The sequence below is a fragment of the Oncorhynchus tshawytscha genome, linkage group LG06, assembly GCF_018296145.1.
Source record: "Oncorhynchus tshawytscha isolate Ot180627B linkage group LG06, Otsh_v2.0, whole genome shotgun sequence".
Lineage (NCBI taxonomy): Eukaryota > Metazoa > Chordata > Actinopteri > Salmoniformes > Salmonidae > Oncorhynchus > Oncorhynchus tshawytscha.
Genome location: NC_056434.1, coordinates 20950151 through 20965298, shown reverse-complemented (window position 1 = coordinate 20965298; position 15148 = coordinate 20950151).

Here is a 15148-nt window from a genome sequence, read left to right as displayed (position 1 = left end):
AGCTGGAGCAAGTACCCCTGACAACCCACCGCCGTTCCATCATACTCCCTCGGGAGGGCGAGCCGAATCCCACTGGGCCCGGGTAAAGGAGGGGTGAGTGATGGTGAGACTGGTGGTGATGGTGGAGACACTGGAGGGACTCCTCTTCTCTCCCAGCGCTCCATGGTTTATAGAACACGATCCATGGCGCTGCCGAGATGTTGCAGCATGGCAGCGTGCTGCTGGACTCGCTCCTCAACTCCTACTATGGAGGAACCTGCTCCTGCTGACTCCATTCCAAAGGGGTGCGTGTTTCTGTCAAGGCTGTGGGTAACTGGTGAAAGGAGTCAGGCGTAGGAGAGCTGAGATGCGTGGACACAATATTTAATTCAAGAAAACACCAGTACAAACACAAATACTATTGTTTAGGAAAAGTACCGGTACCACGAATAAAACCAGCGTAACAACAAAACTCAGCAACAATAATACCAGCTGTCAGATACAGCCTAACAATAAAACAAACATGCACACAAACATGGGGGAAACCAGAGGGTTAAATAATGAACTTGTAATGGGGGGAATTGAAACCAGGTGTGTAGAAAACAAAGACAAAACAAATGGAAAATGAAAAGTGGATCGGTGATGGCAAGAAGGCCGGTGACGTCGACCGGCGAACGCCGCCCGAACAAGGAGAGGGACCGACTTTGGCGGAAGTCGTGACAAACACAGACCCAGAAGTAAATCAGGGGAAGGAAAATAGGTTTATTCAAAGAGAACAAATCATGTGGGGAGGTAGATGGTGATGTTCATGCTCCCCTGTCCTCAGTGATTCTCTCCTGAGATTCTCTCTTGAGATTCTCTCCAGTGATTCTCTCCTGTGATTCTCTCCAGTGATTCTCTCCTATGATTCTTTCTTGTGAATCTCTCCAGTGATTCTCTCCTATGATTCTCTCCTGTGAATCTCTCCAGTGATTCTCTCCAGTGATTATCTCCTGTGATTCTCTCCACAGAACAAAGGGACAGGATGCAGTTGTATAACCCAGCCCTAGCCTGTGGTTGACCAATTAGAACTCCTTGCAATAAAACTTGGCCAATGCCCAAATAACAAGTATCCTATTTCAGGTTCAATGTATAAACAATTTGGACCAATTAGAACTTGCCATTTAGCTATGAGTCCCGGACTGAAATTCCTCCCATGTCTCTGACAGAAAAAACACTATTTCCATTGATCGTTAGTACTCTATTGACCTCTCGTCCTCTGCGTTGTGTATTTATCTTCGAAATATTCTTACAATCGGTTGTGACCAATGGTCCCATAGGCACAGCTTCCGTTGTTCTAATTCAGCAAGGTTGTTGTCACGTCCTAACCTTAGTTCCTTTTTTATGTCTCTGTTTTATTGTGGTCAGGGCGTGAGTTGTGGTGGGCATTCTATGTTGTGTATTCTAGGTTTTGTATTTCTGTGTTTGGCCTGGTATGGTTCCCAATCAGAGGCAGCTGTCGATCGTTGTCTCTGATTGAGAACCATACTTAGGTAGCCTGTTTTCCCACTATGGGTTGTGGGTAGTTGTTTTCTGTGTCTGTGTTTTACCATACAGAACTGTTTCGGTTTTCATTTGTTTCACTTGTTCTTTTATATTCAGTGTTCGGTTATATTTCATTAAAATTATAGACACTTACCACGCTGCGCATTGGTCCGATCTTTCCTACTCCTCCTCAGAAGAGGAGGAAAACCGTTACAGTTGTATTCTATTAGGAATTGTTTTTTTATTTTACTCTCACACTATTAGGAGTTTGTCGGTGGCAGAAATGTCCCCAAAATAGACTGTTTCCCCATGGCCATTTTTTATGGAACACAAGTCAAGTTCACTGCATGTCCAAGTCCTGCTGTGTTGTTTCTTCACAGTCCAGTGTGCACTGACCACAAAGGACATAGTCGTCATGTTTGGTGTCTTTGTTGTCTGGTTGGTGTCTGTGGTTACTGAGTCAAGGAGTCTGTGTCTCTGTGGTGGTGGTGGCTATACACTATTATGTAAGTAAAGTTGAGTCTGACTGGTATTTCCAGTGAGTGAGCAGGGAGTTTCTGCTCAGTGGAATTTCAATTACTTTGTGTCTGACTTCTTGGACAGAGTGACTTCTTCTCTTTGTTATCTTTGACAGGATAATGGGGAGTTACATCACCTCCGGAGAAGAGAAGAGCCTCTCTCTCTTTATCAACATCACCTCTGGGGGAGAGAAGAGCCTCTCTTTCTTTATCAACATCACCTCTGGAGGAGAGAAGATCCTCTCTCTCTTTATCCACATCAAATGAAATCAAATGTATTTATATAGCCCTTCTTACATCAGCTGATATCTCAAAGTACTGTACAGAAACCCAGCCTAAAACCCAAAACAGCAAGCAATGCAGGTGTTGAAGCCTGTTGGCTAGGAAAAACTCCCTAGAAAGGCCAAAACCTAGGAAGAAACCTAGAGAGGAACCAGGCTATGAGGGGTGGCCAGTCCTCTTCTGGCTGTGACGGGTGGAGATTATAACAGAACATGGCCAAGATGTTCAAATGTTCATAAATGACCAGCATGGTCAAATAATAATAATCACAGTAGTTGTCGAGGGTGCAGCAAGTCAGCACCTCAGGAGTAAATGTCAGTTGGCAATTCATAGCCGATCATTAAGAGTATCTCTACCGCTCCTCCTGTCTCTAGAGAGTTGAAAACAGCAGGTCTGGGACAGGTAGCACTTCCGGTGAACAGGTCTTGTTTCCATAGCCGCAGGCAGAACAGTTGAAACTGGAGCAGCAGCACAGCCAGGTGGACTGGGGACAGCAAGGAGTCATCATGCCAGGTAGTCCTGAGGCATGGTCCTAGGGTTCGGGTCCTCCGAGAGAGAGAAAGAAAGAGAGAAAGAAAGAATTAGAGAGAGCACTGTGGCCCCATCAGATGATACCCCGGACAGGGCCAAACAGGCAGGATATAACCCCACCCACTTTGCCAAAGCACAGCCCACACACCACTAGAGGGATATCTTCAACCACCAACTTACCATCCTGAGACAAGGCAGAGTATAGCCCACAAAGATCTCCGCCACGGCACAACCCAAGGGGGGCCGCCAACCCAGACAGGAAGATCATATCAGTGACTCAACCCACTCAAGTGACGCACCCCTCCTAGGGACGGCATGGAAGAGCACCAGTAAGCCAGTGACTCAGCCCCTGTAATAGGGTTAGAGGCAGAGAATCCCAGTGGAGAGAGGGGAACCGGCAAGGCACAGACAGCAATGGCGGTTCGTTGCTCCAGAGCCTTTCAGTTCACCTTCACACTCCTGGGCCAGACTACCCTCAATCGTATGACCCACTGAAGAGATGAGTCTTCAGTAAAGACTTAAAGTTTGAGACCGAGTCTGCGTCTCTCACATGGGTAGGCAGACCATTCCATAAAAATGGAGCTCTATAGGAGAAAGCCCTGCCTCCAGCTGTTTGCTTAGAAATTCTAGGGACAATTAGGAGGCATGCATCTTGTGACTGTAGTGTACGTGTAGGTATGTACGGCAGGACCAAATCGGAAAGATAGGAGCAAGGTAGGAGCAAGCCCATGTAATGCTTTGTGGGTTAGCTGTAAAACCTTGAAATCAGTCCTTGCCTTAACAGGAAGCCAGTGTAGGGAGGCTAGGACTGGAGTAATATGATCACATCTTTTGGTTCCATTCAGGATTCTAGCAGCCGTATTTAGCAGTAACTGAAGTTTCTTTAGTGCTTTATCCGGGTAGCCAGAAAGTAGAGCATTGCAGTAGTCTAACCTAGGAGTAAAAAAGCATGGATTCATTTTTCTGCATAATTTTTGGACCGGAATTTTCAGATTTTTGCAATGTTACGTAGATGGCAAAAAAAGCTGTTTTTGAAACAGTCTTGATATGCTCGTCAAAAGAGAGATTAGGGTCCAGAGTAACGCCGAGGTCCTTCACAGTTTTATTTGAGACGACTGTACAACCACCAAGATTAATTGTGAGATTCAACAGAAGATCTCTTTGTTTCTTGGGACCTAGAACAAGAATCTCTGTTTTGTCCGAGTTTAAAAGTAGAAAGTTTGCAGCCATCCACTTCCTTATGTCTGAAACACAGGCTTCTAGCAAGGGAAATTTTGGGGCTTCACCATGTGTCATTGAAATGTACAGCTGTGTGTCATCCGCATATCAGTGAAAGTTAACATTATGTTTTCGAATGACATCCCCAAGAGGTAAAATATATAGTGAAAACAATAGTCGTCCTAAAATGGAACCTTGAGGAACACCGAAATTTACAGCTGATTTGTCAGAGGACAAGCCATTCACAGAGACAACTGATATCTTTTCGACAGATAAGATCTAAACCAGGCCAGAACTTGTCCGTGTAGACCAATTTGAGATTCCAATCTCTCCAAAAGAATGTGGTGATCGATGGTATCAAAAGTTCTAGGAGCACGAGGACAGATGCAGAGCCTCAGTCTGACGCCATTAAAAGGTCATTTACCACCTTCACAAGTGCAGTCTCAGTGCTATGATGGGGTCTAAAACCAGACTGAAGCATTTCGTATACATTGTTTGTCATCAGGAAGGCAGTGAGTTGCTGCGCAACAGCTTTTTCAAAAAGGTTTGAGAGGAATGGAAGATTCGATATAGGCCGATAGTTTTTTATATTTTCTGGATCAAAACCCACTTTTAGTGAGTTTAGTACACATCCTGTGGATAGAGAGCTGTTTATTATGTTCAACATAGGAGGCCCAAGCACAGGAAGCAGCTCTTTCAGTAGTTTAGTTGGAATAGGGTCCAGTATGCAGCTTGAAGGTTAGATGCCATGATTATTTTCATCATTGTGTCAAGAGATATAGTACTAAAACACTTGAGTGTCTCTCTTGATCCTAGGTCCTGGTAGAGGTGTGCAAACTCAGGACAACTGAGCTTTGGAGGAATACGCAGATTTGAAGAGGAGTCCGTAATTTGCTTTCTAATGATCATGATCTTTTCCTCAAAAAAGTTCATGAATTTATTACTGCTGAAGTGAAAGCCATCCTCTCTTGGGGAATGCTGCTTTTTAGTTAGCTTTGCGACAGTATCAAAAATAAATTTTGGATTGTTTATATTGTCCTCAATTAAATTGGAAAAATAGGATGATCGAGCAGCAGTGAGGGCTCTTCGATACTGCACGGTACTGTCTTTCCAAGCTAGTCGGAAGACTTCCAGTTTGGTGTGGCGCCATTTCCGATCCAATTTTCTGGAAGATTGCTTCAGAGCTCGGGTATGTTCTGCATACCAGGGAGCTAGTTTCTTATGACAAATGTTTTGAGTTTTTAGGGGTGCAACTGCATCTAGGGTATTGCACAAGGTTAAATTGAGTCCCTCGGTTAGGTGGTTAACTGATTTTTGTCCTCTGATGTCCTTGGGTAGGCAGAGGGAGTCTGGAAGGGCATCAAGGAATCTTTGGGTTGTCTGAGAATTTATAGCACGACTTTTGATGCTCCTTGGTTGGGGTCTGAGCAGATTATTTGTTGCGATTGCAAACGTAATAAAATGGTGGTCCGATAGTCCAGGATTATGAGGAAAAACATTAAGATCCACAACATTTATTCCATGGGACAACACTAGGTCCAGAGTATGACTGTGACAGTGAGTAGGTCCAGAGACATGTTGGACAAAACCCACTGAGTCGATGATGGCTCCGAAAGCCTTTTGGAGTGGGTCTGTGGACTTTTCCATGTAAATATTAAAGTCACCAAAGATTAGAATATTATCTGCTATGACAACAAGGTCCGATAGGAATTCAGGGGACTCAGTGAGGAAAGCTGTATATGGCCCAGGAGGCCTGCTATTCATCACCTCTGGAGGAGAGAAGATCCTCTCTCTTTATCAACATCACCTCTGGAGGGGAGAAGAGCCCCTCTCTCTTTATCAACATCACCTCTGGAGGAGAGAAGAGCCTCTCTCTTTATCAACATCACCTCTGGAGGGGAGAAGAGCCTCTCTTTCTTTATCAACATCACCTCTGGAGGAGAGAAGAGCCTCTCTCTTTATCAACATCACCTCTGGAGGGGAGAAGATCCTCTCTCTTTATCAACATCACCTCTGGAGGAGAGAAGAGCCTCTCTCTTTATCAACATCACCTCTGGAGGAGAGAAGAGCCTCTCTCTTTATCAACATCACCTCTGGAGGGGAGAAGAGCCTCTCTCTCTTTATCAACATCACCTCTGGAGGAGAGAAGAGCCTCTCTCTTTATCAACATCACCTCTGGAGGGGAGAAGAGCCCCTCTCTCTTTATCAACATCACCTCTGGAGGGGAGAAGAGCCCCTCTCTCTTTATCAACATCACCTAGGGGAGAAGAGCCTCTCTCTTTATCAACATCACCTCTGGAGGGAGAAGAGCCTCTCTCTTTATCAACATCACCTAGGGGAGAAGAGCCTCTCTTTCTTTATCAACATCACCTCTGGAGGGGAGAAGGGCCTCTCTCTTTATCAACATCACCTCTGGAGGGGAGAAGAGCATCTCTCTTTATCAACATCACCTCTGGAGGGGAGAAGAGCCTCTCTTTCTTTATCAACATCACCTCTGGAGGAGAGAAGAGCCTCTCTCTTTATCAACATCACCTCTGGAGGGGAGAAAAGCCTCTCTCTTTATCAACATCACCTCTGGAGGAGAGAAGAGCCTCTCTCTTTATCAATATACTGTAGTAGGCTTACTGCTTCAATCAAAACAACACACTGCTAGACTAATCTTGCAATTGCCTGATTGATCCAAGTGTAACCTTGACACATTTGTGTTTAATAATTCAGGAAACCTAGAACCTCAAGTAATGTAGAAATAGAAGCGCTTCTCCATTGTGTTACTGTTGCTAAATCCATTGGTGCGCTATGCAATTTAATCTGAAGATATTTGTGGTGGAGTGAGAAACATGAGGTTTGGACAAAGGTCCTTTGCTGCAGGGTTAAGGAAACCTCGGCTAAGTACCATTCAAGCTTCCTCTAGCAGAAAAGCCCTTTAATCCCGACACAGACAAACGGCATGCTGATGACAGAGCAAGAGGTCACACTGAACGATGAATGCTGATAATGATGACCCAGTCCTCCTTACTTCCCCTTCCCACGTGTATACACACACACACCCACGCACACTCACAAAACATGTACGTAAACACACTCTGGCTCCTCCTCACAGTAGATTAACAGATATCATTGTGTATATGGGAAGCCAAAACTCCTTTTTCTAAATCTTATTTCTTGCCCTTTTCGACACAACTCTCCCACCCCCATGCATTGCATCTCACCTTCATCATTGCCCCTGAACCCAACGCTCAAGGCAGTCTTACCCAAACTTCTCTCCCTCCCTCTCCTTTGTTGCCCTCCTTGGCAGCTGTGTCAATACACACAGGGCCTTGGCCCTAAACAAACCCTGGCCTGAGCTATTGTACATGCTCACCTTGTAGAACTAACTACAGGAAGTCTGGACTGACAATCTTTAAATGGCTGCAGTCAGCCCCCAGAACCACCCCCCAGAACTACATCGATTTTTACCAAAATCAATGTTGAGATTGCGCTGGCATATTAGGACTTTGCCATAGCATAAATTTCACAATTAATTGTTGCCTGTGAGGCCCAGCTGTGCAAATGAAAGTTCTCTGAAAAGAGCCATGGTGGTGTGGGTTGTCATATAATGAGGGCCCTTTCTGTTTGAGTAGACTGGGATGCTGACTGGGAGGGCCTGGACAGCTGTCCTCTATATCTCAACCCAGAATTGACTAACTTGGTTCCTGTCCAAAAGAAACAGGAGCTCCCTTGATTTGACAGACCTTCAAAAAACCACATCAGACTCATCTACCTATTTGGGTTTCTTCTTGGTAAAAGGAAAAGGCAACTAATGGGTCTGAATGGCATTTGTGTTCATTTCCCATTTCCCGTCTTTCTTAAATTATTTTTGGACACACTCATTTCCTTTTTGCCCCATGGGCCTTTGGACATAAATTGCTAGTGCAGGCTTTCTCTCCAGAATCAAACCTCTGGTCAAGGAGTTTAGCTGGACATGATTCTAACTGCTGGACATGATTTGTCTTTCATTTGACATTTTCCTGTCTCTCATTTCCCCTTTTGTATGTTTTTTCACCCCGTCCGTTGTTTTGTGTCATAACAAACTACGGTGCCCTAACCTATACCCCTTCCTCTATTTTCATACACTCTCCTTGGAGTGTGACTTCGTGTTTGTCTTTCCACTCCATAGTGTTTCTCTGCCTGATTTTCAGTAGAGCAGCGATGCACAAAGCCTGTTAAGTTACTCTCTCTCTCCTGGTCATGGGGGGTTAGGCTATTTTATTTCGGAAGGCATGTCTATCTGGGTCGTATGACGTCAGTGGCTTGGAGGGTGACTGGGAGCTGAGGTAGGTCTGTGCGTCTGTGGGCCCATTACAGCTCCCCCTGTCCTGCTGTGTAGTGTAGGTGAGTCATGTCTGCCATCCCCTTTATGGGACCAGTGCCACAGTGGATCTGAAACCAGAGAGCCATGTGCTGACAGCCGCCTGCTGCCCCGGCCTCTCCAGAATATTAATGGTAGCTGCAGGCGCTGCCAGCTCTCTGTTTCCACCACTCGGCCTGATAACATGTAAAGGTTCTGGAGTTTGTGAGCTCCTCCTGGCCCCGCCGCAGGCTTGGCTCAGGGTCCTGCCGGGATCACAGCATCACGCAGCCCGGTGAGTAACGGACATGGCTGGGTCTAGGGACACATGCACAGATGCACTTATGCACGCATGCATGCACTAAGGCACACTCTCTCTTCCTCTCTCTCTCCCTCTCTCTCTCTTCCTCTCTCTCTCTCTTTCTCTCTCTCACACACATGCATGCACAAGCATATAGTCATGGCCAAAAGTTTTGAGAATGACACAAATATTAATTTTCACAAAGTCTGCTGCCTCCGTTTGTATGATGGTAATTTGCATTTACTCCAGAATGTTATGAAGAGTGATCAGATGAATTGCAATAAATTGAAAAGTCCCTCTTTGCCATGCAAATGAACTGAATCCCCCAAAAACATTTCCACTGCATTTCAGCCCTGCCACAAAAGGACCAGCTGACATCATGTCAGTGATTCTCTCGTTAACACAGGTGTGAGTGTTGACGAGGACAAGGCTGGAGATCACTCTGTCATGCTGATTGAGTTCGAATAACAGACAGGAAGCTTCAAAAGGACGGTGGTGCTTGGTATCATTTTTCTTCCTCTGCCAACCATGGTTACCTGCAAGGAATCACGTGCCGTTATCATTGCTTTGCTCAAAAAGGGCATCACAGGCAAGGATATTGCTGCCAGTAAGATTGCACCAAAATCAACCATTTATGGGATCAACAAGAACAAGAATTGTTGTGAAGAAGGCTTCAGGGCGCCCAAGAAAGTCCAGCAAGCGCCAGGACCGTCTCCTAAAGTGGATTCAGCTGCGGGATCAGGGCAGCACCAGTACAGAGCTTGCTCAGGAATGGCAGCAGGCATGTGTGAGTGCATCTGCTCGCACAGTGAGGCGAAGACTTTTGGAGGATTGCCTGGTGTCATGAAGGGCAGCAAAGAAGCCACTTCTCTCCAGGAAAAACATCAGGGACAGACTGATATTCTGTAAAAGGTACAGGGATTGAACTGCTGAGGACTGGGGTCAAGTCATTTTCTCTGATGAATCCAAGTCATTTTCTCTGATGAATCCCCTTTCTGATGCCGAAAGTAAAGCATCCTGAGACCATTCATGTGTGGGGTTGCATCTCAGCCAAGGGAGTGGGGTCACTCACAATTTTGCCTAAGAACACAGCCATGAATTTAGAATGGTACCAACACATCCTCAGACAGCAACTTCTCCCAACCATCCAGGAACAGTTTGGTGACGAACAATGCCTTTTCTAGTATGATGGAGCACCTTGCCATAAGGCAAAAGTGATAACTAAGTGCTCAGGGAACAAAACATTGATATTTTGGGTCCATAGCCAGGAAACTCCCCAGACCTTAATCCTATTTAGAACTTGTGGTCAATCCTCAAGAGGCGGGTGGACAAACAAAACCCCACAAATTCGGACAGACATCAAGCATTGATTATGCAAGAATCAGTCAGAATGTGGCTCAGAAGTTAATTGACAGCATGCCAGGGCAGATTGCAGAGGTCTTGAAAAAGAAGGGTCAACACTGCAAATATTGACTCTTTGCATCAACTTCATGTAATTGTCATTAAAAGCCTTTGACACTTATGAAATGCTTGTAATTATACTTCAGTATTCCATAGTAACATCTGACAAAAATATCTAAAGACACTGAAGCAGCAAACTTTGTGGAAATTAATGTGTCATTCTCAAAACTTTTGGCCACGACTGTACACACACACACTGTTCAGTGCTCTCTGTCCCTCTTGGCCCTGCAGCTCAGCAGTTAGAGACAATGGGAAAACACTGGGGTAGAGGTACTGCCAGTGGAGGTACAGGGAAATAATGCAGGCAGGCCAGGTCTGGACAGTGGGCACAAAAGTTCCAGAGTATGACCTGCTCTCAGGGAAAATGCCATAGCAACCAAAGACATCCTGAAACCCATCTAAACAGCCTGCAGGCTGAGGACAGCCTGAGATTCACACAGGAGTCTCTGAGGCTAGAGGGAACCGGGAGCAGACATGACGTACCCTCTAACTACATGCAATGATAACGACTTGTCCACACTTCAAAATAGTAAAGATAAACACTTGCTCTTCAGGTTATTTCATGGCCCTCGGGTTCTAAATTTGGCCATGGTAAGAACAGAGCACATCTCACCCAGCCCAACATGTGGCTGGGGGCAATTTCCTGGAGTCTCTGACCTTTCTGTCTCTCTGCCGGAGATGAAGATCTGTGAGGCCCAGCTGCTGACACATCAACCAACAGAGAGAGAAAGAGAGAGAGAAAAAAGAAAAGAAAAAGTAGGGCTGAACAATGCTCTTGAGCGGTGATTGTTGTGACTAAAACCCTAGTGAATGCAGAACTAGGGTACTGTCCCCCAGTCGCCAGCACAGGAAGCTGCCCTTTTGTATTGGGTTTTTAACACAGAGACAAAATGCTGACCACACACCACAGACCCCTACATACAGTGCAAGCACTTTTACTGGTGGCCTTTACATTGGTTGGTTGGCTCTCTGATACTGAAGGTAAGTATAAAATAAAATAAACGTATTTTTAAGAGCTCTTTGAAAATGGCCTCCCTTCCTTGTGTGTTGACTCTGTTGCGTTGTCCAGGTATTCTCAACATCTTTTCAACTCTGTACTGCGATAAATCATGACTGGGCAAAGAGAAAGAGGCCTCAGAACTGTCTCTGTCGTACTTGCAGATCTCAACAAAACTCCACTTCCCATGGCTTTGTACAGTGTACTGTACGCCAGCAGTTTTATTTTGCTCTACAGGTTGCTTCCTCCTATTTATTTAACCCCCTAATGTTGATGTCCGCACCCACCCGGACAACAAATTAGCATAATATATATCTTTTTTAAAAATCTGTCCTTTTAAGCTAGAGATCAGTGTTTTTGCATTGGATGCGTCTCAATCCACCACCTCTGCATATGTAACCCTTCCGCATCTGCGGTGAAAGGTGACAGAGCTAGAGTGGTGTTTGTCAGACAGTGAGACATCTCAAAAACAAAATCTCACAAAATCGGCTGTAGCATCCGAATGATTTGGCCTACGAACTTTTGAGACTGTCATGTGTTCTCAGTTTTGCACTACGACCCCCACAAGCATCTTGGGACTCGTCTGAAGTCGATACAGCCGATCTGCCAACTTCTGTATGTAGTGTCCAAACAGTTTGGACTACACACCCCTCGGTGTAAAGGTTAGACTGTCACGAACACGTACATGTCAGTTGTTTTGGTCTAGGATGCCCACAGGCCTCACACGACTTGTCTGAAGGTCCCTTAGTATCAGTTGAAAGAATGAATGTATATGGAGATTGTTTAGCGCCAAAAATAAGGGGTTAGACACATGTAAAAAATTATAATAATATAATCCTGATCTTTCTTATTCGCCACATGACCAAAGGTATGTGGACACCTGCTCATTGAACATCTCATTCCAAAATCATGGGCATTAATATAGAGTTGGTCTGCCCTTTGCTGCTAATAACAGCCTCCACTCTTCTGGGAAGGCTTTCCACTAGATGTTGGAACATTACTGCGGGGACTTGCTTCCATTCAGCCACAAGAGCATTAGTGAGGTTGGGCACTGATGTAGGGTGATTAAGGTCTGGCTCGCAGTAAGTCTGTGTTCCAATTCATCCCAAAGGTGTTCAATGGGGTTGAGGTCAGGGCTCTGTGAAGGCCAGTCAAGTTCTTCCACACCAATCTCGACAAACCATTTCTGTATGGACCGAGCTTTGGGCATTGTCATGCTGAAACAGGAAAGGTCCTTCCCCAAATTGTTGCCACAAAGTTGGAAGCAAAGAATTGTCTGGAATGCGTTTCCACTGCTCCAGAGTACAATGGCGGCGAGCTTTACACCACCCCAGCCGAAGCTTGGCATTGCACATGATGATCTTAGGCTTGTGTGCGGCTGCTCGGCCATGGAAACCCATTTCATGAAACTCCCAACAAACAGTTATTGTGCTGACATTGCTTCCAGAAGCAGTTTGGAACTTGGTAGTGAATGTTGTAAACGAGGGCAGACTATTTTTACCCGCTACGCGATTCAGCACTCGGTGAATCACTGCTGAGCCATTGCTTGATTTTTATATATTATTTTGATACTTTAAGGGGTCTTAAACAGCTAAATTATGCTTGGTAAGAACTTAAAATAATTCCACATAACTTAGCAGAACCCAGCCTCTCCCGGCTTAGACTCTTACATGTTTTAAACAGCCACAGCATTATATTTATCATGAATCAAGTTATTTTTATGCAATCAGAGTGAACACAGCCTGAGTATATGATTTGAATAATATTAGGTTGCAGTGGTGGAAAAAGTACCCAATTGTCATACTTGTGTAAAAGTAAAGATACCTCCATAGAAAATGACTCAAGTAAAAGTGAAAGTCACCCAGTAAAATACTAGTTGAGTAAAAGTCTAAAAGTATTTGGTGTTAAATATACTTAAGTATCAAAAGTAAATGTAATTGCTCAAATATACTTAAGTATTAAAAGTAAATCTAAAAGTATAAATCACTTCAAATTCCTTATATTAAGCAAACTAGACACTAGGCACAAATGTTTTCATATATATATACATATATATATATATATATATATATATATATATATATACGGATAGCCAGGGGCACACTCCAGCACTCAGACATGATTGTCAAAGTTGTCAAAAATATGAATAGTAAAGTACAGATACCCCCAAAAACAACTTAAGTCGTACTTTAAAGTATTTTTACTTATTAAGTACTTTACACCACTGTTAGGTTGTTCCTTTACTACTAAATGCTACATATTACAAGTATGCACCACAATCAGCATCCCAAAGCTTACGTAAATATTGTTTTGGTCACACTTTTTATTTGAATTGTCCGGATTTTTCATTTGTAGATGCTCTACAGATGGCCATTCTATCAACAATCTGTGGATAAGCAACTGCTTGCTAATGTTCTGGTTAAGGTTAGGTTTAGAATAAGGGTTAGGGCAAGGGTTAAGTTTACGGTTACAGCTAGCTTTAGGGTAAGGGCTAAGTTTAGGGTTAGGATAAGGGTTAAGGTTAGGGTTAGAGCTGCGGTTAGGGTTAGTAGATAAAATGTTACTGACAGTCTGTATAGCATCTACAGATGGACTGTCCCACCTCCCTCCATCACCTCAAACACTGGCCTGGTAGTGATTACCTGAGCTGTAACAGGCCTCTCTGTGTGTATACGTTTACTGATAGTGTATAGAGGGGGAGCAGCCCTGCCCGACCTTCTTCTGAAGGGCTCAGTATGAAATGGAGATGGTGGTAATCTGGGCAAACACTGAGGTGCATTCTTACATGACAATTACTTAAACACTTCATGGCAGTGTGGGCAGGAGATTTAAAAAAAAAATAATAATAATAAATTAAAGTGAGAGGGGGAGGGAGGGTGAGGTTAAGTCTGTGCCCATGCAGGGGCACTTCCCACAGTCTCTATGTCTCCCAGGCCTGGCACAGGCCGCTGTTCTGTCAGGGCTTGGGTCTGTCTCACCTCAGCCCTCTCCCTTGAGCTTCTGGCATGTCTGGCCTCGCTACGCGCAGGTGGTTTGTCACCACCTTTCTTTTCGCATGTATGGCTCAGATGTTCCTATACACTGTGACACATCCTTGTGCCTAGGATAGAATGGTCAGTCCAGTGGCTGTCTAATGATATCATCTCCACTGGTGTCCATTCTGGTTACATCTTCATGCGGATATACAGATATACTTCAGACGTGCTGAGACAGAAGTAGATTAATGATATTGACAGATACGTAGTTTCAAGTTTTTAATGTCACTTGCACAAGTAAAGTGAAATGCCTTTCATGCTGAATAAAGTGATTTATCTGAGCACAGCGGTAAAGAGACAGTGTGTGTGTGCATAGTCCCCAAGGCAAGATAAGACAGCATTATCGTATGATGCAGACTTTCTCACACGGTTGTGATTGCAGCAGAAGGAGGGTTGAGGAGAAACGGTATAAGGAGGGATATATACTGTTCTACATATCTGAGCAGAGTTTGTGTCCTGGTGGTGGTACAGCCTGCGCACCGTGTGTTTATACCCTGAGTTTTAAGCGATGGGATTAGTTTGTGTGATTGTTGGCGGCATTGTGCACTGAGAGGATAGGCAGACAAATCCCTTTTTCAGACACCACTACTTATCCTTGTCCCTGTGTTGTCTCATTCAAACAGAGGCGCCTCGCACTACACACATGTAATCTAGGTGACAAGAAAGAAAAGAAAGAGAATTTAATTTGTGTGAAGCGACTGGAAATGGGACGGCAGAGGGGTATAAGGAGGGATAGAAGACTGCGATGAGGAGGCAGGGGAAAGTGAAGGTGGATTAGCGTTTGTCTTGGTGACGGAGGTACCTCATCTTTTTAAGTATATTTCAAAGAGGGATTGCAGCCTTGTAACGTGAGCACAGTGCACTTATGTCTGACATCAGGATGTGAATAATTCATCCGCAACTTCAATGCTGAATTATTGATGTGTGAGGAGAACAGAGAGACAGGGACTGAAGGCTGCTCTGCAGCCTTCCGAT